Genomic DNA, 9,495 nt, shown 5'->3' with positions numbered 1-9,495 from the left:
CCAGTTTGGAATGACATTTGCAGTTCAAGTCTTGAGGTCCCAATTCCAATCTGAGGACGCAATTCCTGTTTGGAATCAGTACTGCAGCTCAAGGCTCGGGGTCACAATTCCATTCTGAGGCCACAATTCCCGTTTGGAATCACAACTGCAATTTAAAGCTCGAGGTCACAATTACAGTTTGGAATCACAATAGCACTTCAAGGCGTGAGGTCACAATTACTGTCTGAGGTCAAAATTTCCGATTGGAATCACAATCGCATTTCAAGGCTCGAGATCACAATTCCAGTCTGAGGCTCCAATTCGACTTTGGAATCAAAATTGCAGTTCAAGCCTGGAGGTCACAATTCTAGTCTGAGGTCCCAATATCGGTTTGGTAACACAACTGCAGATCATGTCTCTAGGTCACAACCTCAGTGTGTGGTCACAAATCCCGTTTGGAATCGCATTTGCAGTTCAAGGCTCGAGATCACAATTCCAGTCTGAGGCCCCAATTCCGGTTTGGAATCACAACTACTGATCATGTCTCGAGGTCACGATTCCAGTTTGACGACCAATTCCAGTTTGGTATCAGAACTGTAGCTCAAGGCTCGTGGTCACAATTCCCGTCTGAGGCCACAATTCCCGTTTGGAATTAAAACTGCTATTCAAGGCTCGAGGTCAGAATTCCAGTCTGAGGTCACAATTGCAGTTTGGAATCACAACTGCAGTTCAAGACTTGTTGTCACAATTCCAGTCTGAGGTCACAATTTCGGTTTGGAATCACAATTGCAGTTCAAGGCTTGAGGTCACAATTCCAGTCTGAGGTCACAAGTCCATTTTGGAATCACAACTGCAGATCAAGGTTCGAGGTCACAATTCTAGTTTGAGGTCACAATTCCGATTTGGAATCACAATTGCAGTTCAAGGCTTGAGGTCACAATTCCAGTCTGAGTTCACAAGTCCATATTGGAATCACAATTCAAGTTCAAATCTTGAGGTCACAATTGCAGTTTGGAATCACAATTTCAGTTCAAGGCTTGAGGTCAAAATTCCAGTTTGAAATCAAAATATCTGTTCATGGCTTGCGGTCACAATTCCTGTCTGAGGTCAAAATTCGCATTTGGAACCACATTTGCAGTTCAGGGCTCGAGATCACAATTCCAGTCTGAGGTCACAATTCCAGTTTGGAATCACAATTGCAGTTCAAATCTCGAGGTCACTATTGCAGTCTGAGGTCACAATTGGAGTTTGGAATCACAATTGCATTTCAAGGCTTCAGGTCAAATTCCAGTCTGATGTCACAATTCCAGTCTGAAATATTAATTGCAGTTCTCGGCTCGAGGTCACAATTCCAATCTGAGGTCACAATTCCCGTTTGGAATCACAATTGTATTTCAAGTCTTGAGGTCACAGTTCCAGTCTGAGGTCACAATTCTGGTTTGGAATCCCAATTGTAGCTCCAGGCTTGAGGTCACAATTTCAGTCTGAGTTCAAAATTCCAGTCTGGAAACACAATTGCAGTTCAAAGCTCAGGGTCATTATTCCAGTCTGAGGTCACAATTCCATTTTGGATTTACAATTTCAGGTCAGGGCTTGAGCTCACCATTCCAGTTTGGAATCACAATGTAATTTCTGTATCACAATTCCATTCTGAGATCAAAATTCCGGTTTGGAATCACAATTGCAGATCAAGGCTCGAGATCACAATTGCAGTCTGAGCTCACAATTCCAGTTTGGAATGAAAATTGCATTTCAAGCTTCGAGGTCACAATTACAGTATGGAATCCCAGTTGCAGTTCAAAGCTCAGGGTCACAATTCCAGTGTGAGGTCACAATTCCCGTTTGGAATTACAATTGCAGTTCAAGGCTTGAGGTCTCAATTCCAATCTGAGGTCACAATTCCGGTTTGGAATCACAATTGCATTTCAAGGCTTGTGGTCACACTTCCAGTCTGAGGTCACAATTCCGATTTGGAATCTCTATTGCAGTTCAAGGCTTGAGGTCACAATTACAGTCTGAGGTCGCAAGTCCATTTTGGAATCACAATTCAAGTTCAAATCTTGAGGTCACAATTGCAGTTTGGAATCACAATTTCAGTTCAAGGCTTGAGGTCAAAATTCCATTTTGGAATCATAATATCTGTTCATGGCTTGCAGTCACAATTCCAGCCTGAGGTCAAAATTCGCGTTTGGCATCACATTTGCAGTTCCGGGCTCGAGATCACAAAGAACTGCCTTGTTGTCATCAAAAGATCAAATCTCATTAAGAATTCTATGACAACAATGTAATGGACTTCCAGGAACCTCATTAATGCTCTCGGTTTCATTTTTGTGTATTTTTAATCCCTCATTTGGCAGCTTGTAAAACTTATCTTGGAATTCAGAGGTCAAGCAGGATTGACTTTGGATTGACCTTCACCTCTGGTCCCACTTTGTGCAAACACAACTTGTGCCAAGGTGGGTGAACTCATCACCTCAACTTTTCACTCCAGAATATCCCCTACTTATTTCCCTGTAGATGAACTCAGATCCACTCCTCACCTCCACTGGTCATCCAAGCGTCCATTCTGTTCCCCACAGGCCCTGGTGGCCCCAGGGAGCTCCCTTGGCCTTTCTCCTGCCCCTCTCCAGCCCGAGGCTGCTCCTCCTCTTGCTCCCTCCGGCTTAATCCCGTACGGTGCCTCTCCCTTCCTGGCCGCCTGCTGCCGAGGAAGGAGGACACAGAGAGTCTCGAGTGCTGAGCCCTCCCTGCTACCCCTGCAGAGCCTTGGCTGCGCTTCCCAGGGGCCTCGGATTTCCCAGACAAATTGTCTGCTGGGCTCCCTTCCATTACCTCAGCAATCTCCTCAGAAATGCCACCTCACTCCCCTTGACATCCCCTCACATTTTCTTACACAAACAGTTCTTGTGTCCCCTCTAAATGACCCCGGGTTTTCAGCTAAATGAATGGCATGACCCGTGCCCATGATTCACCCGACCAAAATCAAGAGCAAATGTTGGTTGGGCTTTAAGAACTTGAAATAACTTTGAAGCAAAAGAGATCACCTTTTTCTTCTGGGTTTTTTTTCTTTCAGATGCCAGACTTGCCTCTGTGGATGCGTGCTTAACTCTTGCTGCAGGGGACTGTCAGGCCTGAATGGCCGTGAGTTCGTGTTCTTCTCACTGGGGAATCAGAAATTATTATTAATTAGACCACAGAAATGTTTTCTGAAACCTCTCCCCTTTCCTGCCCTTTGCTGGTACATCTCCTGTTTGTGCCTTTGAATTTACAGCTGTTCCCTGATGGCCCTGCCTGACTTCTGTGCAGCTCCTAGCTGGGAAAAACTGGGAAAACCTAGGGGGTACAGAGGTGAATTTTTTAGCTGGATTTTTCTAAAATCTCTAATTCTACTGAAATTATTTCCAATCCTCCCGTGAGAAGAGCAGGAACTCACCGCCATTTAGGCCTGACAGTCACTGCAGGAAATCTGACACAGTATTAATAAGTAACCTTTCCTGAGAGCAGTCATCACCCCAGTCCTCCAGCCTTGGCAAATTTTTTGCAATGAATGGACCCAAATTCTAATCCTTAACCTAAATTTCTGTCAGCTTTTGTTAGAAAGATACCAGACAGTAAATCATACAACAGAATTTTAAAATTGCACAAAGAATAACAGGCCCAGACCAAACCTAACCACCCCCATCACTGCTCCACCCCAATTTGGGGAGAAACAGTGATATAGTTTATAATTACTCTCCTTCCATGCTATTCAGTCCTTCACTGCACATCCCCAGAGAGGATTCATTCCACCTTTTGTTCCTAACAGCACCTCTCTCTCCAGCACCAATCCCACTTGTCACAGGCACAAAGGGAGCAGACCTAAGGCAATGGTTCCAGCAGCAGCGGCAATCCCAAGCTCCCTGTTCCCTGGATTGCTCATCCGAGCACTCCCAGGAATCTCACCTCAGCCCAGTCTCTCTCTCCTCAGAGGGAAACACAGCCTGACGGGACACGGTCTGGCACTCCATTTCCTCTTTTTCCTGCTGAACTGGAAAGCCACGGGGTAAGCGCAGTCCCTCAGACCTTGCACCCCTGAACACCAGGAGAGCTGGAGTTTCACCCAGATCCCAGATTCCCTAGGCAGTTAATCCCAGCAGGGAGAAAAAGAGGATCCCTGCATTCTCTGAGTTACCCCACATCATGGGCAGGACCAGGAGCCCTCTAGGCACAGACCTCTGGTGCTGAAGCCTCTTGGCTTTGGCTGCTCAAACACCACAGCTCTTGGCAATGATGGGAGGAGTGTAATGATTTTTCCTGTCCTGAAAGAGAGGAGGAAAAGAAAATTAAGTCCACTGCAGAAGGATTCCAGCCCTCACACTTCTGCTCTGATGCTCACTGTGGGGTTTTATCCATGACAGGTGACACCAATTCAGAGTGCCCTTCTCCAGCATTTTTATTCCTAATTATTTCAGACATTAAAAGGATACTAATTTTTCTTATTGCATTCTTTCCTTAATTTTAACAGAACCATTTTCATCCCAGACCCCACTTGTCCGTTATTCAATCCTTTAGCACTGGACTTTGCACAAAGGGATACCCGTGGTGCTGCATCACAAGAAATCCCAAAGAGAAACCCCTCCAAAACCTGACAGAGAAAGGTTTCAAGGCACTCCAGAACACAGACAGATGTTCATACCTTGTCAGGCCAGACCAATTCTGTCCCATCCACCTGAGCTGTGCAGGTGAGGCAAAGGCTCCCCTTCCTCCTAGGGAATCACTGTGGTCTGAGACCACAGATATCCATCCTGGGGAGCACCTGGAAACAACGTGGGAAAGGCAAAATTAGACTGTTTTCTATCAGAAAATGAGTAATAATAATAATCAAATCTTCTGGACAAATTTAGTAACATCACTTTCATATGATAAATACAGGCCATGCCCATCCTTCAAGCCCAGGTGAAAACAGGAAAGAGAACTACAGGAAAAGCAGAGTCCCTTATTTGGATGTATTTCCTAAAGACCACATTGTATGCTCTTTGTTTCTTTAAAAGAATGGATTACTGGTAAAAAGCATCTTGGGTCCATATTTTATCAGCCACAGGCAGGACAAGGTGAGCTACATCTGGAGAGCCAGGGAGATGCAGGACCTTGGCACACCAAGGATAAGAGCAAGGGAAGCAGGGGAGGTGTGGGGGGAGAGCTGGAGAAGTGAAGGAACAGGCATTTTCTTGTTCAGATTCATCAGTGCTGGGAACTTGGAAAACACATGGTGCTGCGTGCATCGAGGACATAATGCCCACGATTTGGTTGTTTTCCTTTGCTCATAACCCTTGGCTTCATCCCCTCTCCAGAGGAGCAGAGAATTCCTCCAGGGTAAGGGTGAATCTGGTCCCACTCCAGGGATGTGTCCAGTAAAGGAGGGGAGTTGTTTAGAGGAACTAACTGACCACAAAAATCAAACCCATCAAACACTGAAGTGGCCTACACTGAGCTGTAACACCAAGTGTTCACAGCAAGCAGTGGCACAAAGTGCACGCAGGACCAAGAAGTACCACTTCATTCGGTTTTTCTGCTTACATGTATTTTAGTTCTGTTTCCCTTCACAGCTGCTATTCTGCCAAGGTCAGTTCCATTTTCAGAAGCCTGTGTCACATGTAGTCAAGGCTGGAAATCCTCCCTTAGGATTTCCACATCACATCTAGATTTGCTAGGAAGCACATGCACACACAGATGCCCATTTCTGTGATATGTCAGTCAGAAATCATGTAACCCAGCAACTTGCTCCTCACTGCACCACTTGGAAATACATTCAAAAGCCAGAAAAACCCCAACCAAACAACAACCCACAAAAGACACAGCTTAGCGCAGCTTCATCTTAATATTCTGGTCAGTGATGGAGAGAAAGGAGGAAAGCTATTCTTCTAGTTCTGCACCAAGCAGTTTGAAACAGCCAATACTGTCCCCACCTGCAGCTCTGGCAGCTTCCCTCCTTCCTTCAGCCTTGCCCTGACTTCTGAGGGGCCAGGGGCACCACACAACCCAAAAGGATCAGCACTCACACCCACCGCTAGTACAGACATCTTCATGGTCCATCTTTGGCCAAACAAACTCCAGGATATTTTTGTTTTCCTGACAGACTCGGCCAACTTCATTCCCATTTATCAAGGCAACAGACACCCTGTATGGCTCTGGGGTCAGAGGACCTCTGCTGGCACAAGAACCCAGGAGAAGACTGGAAGGAAGAATCCAAGAGCAAATTGAAATCCCAGCTATGCAATGAAGGCCTGCTTCTGGCAAGTTCCTTGTGGCTTTTGGGGCTCAAGAAAAGCCTTTAGACCATAAAAACATAGGTGAAAACCCCACACCGAGCACTTGGCTTTAAAGATGTTGCACTTAATGTTACAGACAGAATTGCTCTGGGATTTGGCATTTCCTGCACCCACACATTAAACACATTAAAAGAATTAAGTGCAGAGTCCTGAAACTCAGTTCTTCCAATCTTATTTTGGTGGTGTCACTTGACATACCTTAATCCACAGCAATTCTTCAAAAAATGAGAAGCAACCCCACCCCCCTTCAGTTTTCCAGTTTAAAGGTTCTCTTAAGAAAAAGTTAAAGAAAAGAAGAAAAACCCAAGACCTACTATCAGCTAGTGTACCAACCACCTGTTTTCCATAGATTTTTATTACACCCAATGGCTTCTCTAAGAAAATAAATTTGTACCTGCAAAAACCTGTGGGAATTACTGCGTTGGGATGGTCGGAACAAACTCAGGCGCTCTCTGTATTCTGGTCTTGAAGTTTGCAGTTTATTTCATAGGGCGTGGCTATATATGAGGCCCTGCTAGGAACTGCAGCTGCAGCTCAGAGCAGGACAGAGAGAGAGGGATAGAGCAAGAGTAAGAGAAGAGAGTAAGAAAGCAAGAGCGAAGGGAGCGTAAGAGAGTAAGAGAGTAAGAGAGATATTTTCCCGTTTACAATACAATAAATCTATGTTGAATATTCTAATTTCCACTAACCAATCTAACACAAGATACAAATTCTCTAACATTTGCATGCAACCGAAAGGAATCACTATATTACCATGTTTTACTGCTTTTCTTATCTCTCAATTTTATCTGGGACCCTTCCTGGCATGTCTAGGGAGGATGTCTGTTTGCTTTTTGGTATTCTCAGCATCTAACATTATCTAAACAAAGGGGCCTTCAGGCATTCAGTAGCTTTCAGCCACACAGTCGAAAATTGCTATCATTTCTATTTTGCTTATATTTTCCATATTCTCAAAGTCTTTTGCTAGGCACTCGTACTTATAAGGTTTCCCTAATTCATCCTTCCCAACAAAAACCCATCCAGGAGGGGCAGGTGTTTCTGAGCCCACACCTCGCAGGTAAAGTATCAGAGAAGGAGTGGCACAGAGGGATCCAAAAGTGCCCAAGAGGTTCAAGTTCACTGTGTTTGTGCAGTATTATTTGAAACCAAAGCTCTCTGCAGCTGCCCCAAGCCTGGAGTCCACAGAAACGAAATGAGCTCCCCCTCCTACCACATTTTCTGCCTTCTCTCATCAAGGGAGAATCACATCATGCAAAAGATAATAGAGAAGATGGTAACAGCAGTCCAGTGCCCCCAGGATGGCTGGCACCAGGGTTCATTCCATCCTCTGGCTGATGGAACTTAAACCCAGGTGTTCTGGGATTGAAGGAGCAGTCAAGTTTCACCACTTGCCGTTCCACTCCCTCCCACGTTTGCAGAGCAGGAATATCGCTAGGTTCCGTATTACATCCCAAAGAAGCAGCCCCGGGAGTTCTGCTGGAGCTATTGGCTCACAGACTTCTACACACTTGATCAGAGAAATTTAACTTTTCTAAGCAAAATACTTGAGAAAAATACCACTATGATAATACAGATTACTTCAAAAAGTGAAGTGATCACTATGTCACCTAACAAACCACTAAAAATACTTTTCAAATATACTGAGTCACACTACATACTTTCCTCTGTTAGAAAAAAAAAATGTTTAAGAAGAGTCTTAGGTGTTACAAAATAAACTACTACCTGCTTGAAGACCAAAAAAGAGCTCCTCATCCTGGAGTAATTCCTTCACAGCAGCCCAGTCTCGTGTTAATTGTTTCAGTGTCAACTAGAGGTTCCAGGATATCGGATCTAAGTCTTCGACTTCTACCGGGAGTTCTGGTGCAATTGAAAACACCAAGAAGCGTGCGACCCTTCCTCTGAAAATAAAATAGATGTAAAGAACACATGCAGAGATGGCAAGTGTCAGGAGACGTTTACAAGCAAGAATCTCCTACAAATATGAGGTATGCTTTGGCATGCTTAGCATGTCCCTTTTTTCTACGTTTATTATATCAACTCCAGCAGTTTAGGATGCTAGGAAATTCAATGTGATTTAATATAATATTAGCCCTCAATTCTATCAGTATAAAAATACATTTGTACTTAGTATTTTATTCCTATTTTGTAGTACTATTCCATTACTACTGCAGTGGAAAATTTTACATTTTCCCCCTCCACTAAACTAATTAAAAATGAACAGGCCAACCCTACACAAAGAGGTAAATTATAAAGTTACAAAGATCAAATATTAATCAGAACAATTTACTTGAAATTACATTTCTGAAAATAATTTAAAATCGATTTAGAAGTCAAAAAGACAAATTGAGTTTGGAGAAGGCGTTCGGCACTCCAAGGGCAGCCAGGGTTACAGGTGGTGGCAGCTTGGGGCCAGGAGAAATCCCGGTCCATTTGGAATTTTAGCAGGCAGAAGCCTGGTTTGGTGCACAGGTCCCTGGACACGAAGTCTGGCCCTTTTCCCTGTGAAACAAATCTTACCCTTGCCAGGTTCCTGAAATCAGCTACGAGGAGGCTTTTGGCACTCCAAGAGCAGCAGGGTCACAGCTGGATGCCGCTGAGGTCTGGGTGACACCATGCTCCATTTGGAATTTTAACATGTAGATGACTGCTCCTGGTCACAGGCCCCAGGATAGAATCTGATGGCCTTTTCCCTGTGAATCCAACACTCACGCTTCCAGGGTTCCTGAGATGTGCACAGAGGAGGGTTTCGGCACCCCAAAGGCAGCCAGGCTTCTAAGTGGTGGCAGCTTGGGGCTGGGAGAAACCACGCTCCATTTGTAATTTTGTCAAGCTGAAGGCCGGAACATGGCTCTGGACATGAATAGCGGTCCTTTTCGCTGTTAAACAAAACCGGAAAAAAAACTTGGTCTGTTCTGAGTTTTAGCAGGCAGAAGCCCAGGCCCAGGCCCAGCATCACTGGACATGGGGAGTTGCCCAATTTTCCTGTGAAACAACACTCACCCTCCCAGGGTTCCTGAGACCAGTTAGGAGGAGGCTTTTGGCATCCGAAAGAGAGCCAGGATTACAGGTGGGGGCAGCTGTGGTATGGAAGCAATCCCGGTCCATTTGGAATTTTAGCAGGCAGAAGCCTGGTGGGGGGCACAGGTATCTGGACAAAAACTGTGGCCCTTTCCTCTGTGAAACAAAACTCATTTTGCCGGGTTCCTGA

General features: G+C 44.9%; 1 long non-coding RNA gene across 1 annotated transcript; it reads right to left on the bottom strand.

The window, feature by feature from the left end:
• Positions 1-4,254: 4,254 nt before the first annotated feature.
• LOC148217712 (uncharacterized) lies at positions 4,255-8,089 on the bottom strand. The gene is made up of 3 exons (XR_015800827.1): positions 8,010-8,089; positions 4,655-4,774; positions 4,255-4,277 (listed from the first exon to the last, which is right to left on the bottom strand). It is a non-coding gene; the product is annotated as an uncharacterized LOC148217712 (long non-coding RNA).
• Between the last annotated feature and the right edge of the window lie 1,406 nt (positions 8,090-9,495).

The sequence above is a fragment of the Sturnus vulgaris genome, unplaced genomic scaffold (genome assembly GCF_052056855.1).
Source record: "Sturnus vulgaris isolate bStuVul1 unplaced genomic scaffold, bStuVul1.hap1 Scaffold_380, whole genome shotgun sequence".
Classification (NCBI taxonomy): domain Eukaryota; kingdom Metazoa; phylum Chordata; class Aves; order Passeriformes; family Sturnidae; genus Sturnus; species Sturnus vulgaris.
The sequence above is the reverse complement of the archived record's forward strand: the minus strand, read 5'-3'. Positions and strand labels throughout refer to the sequence as shown.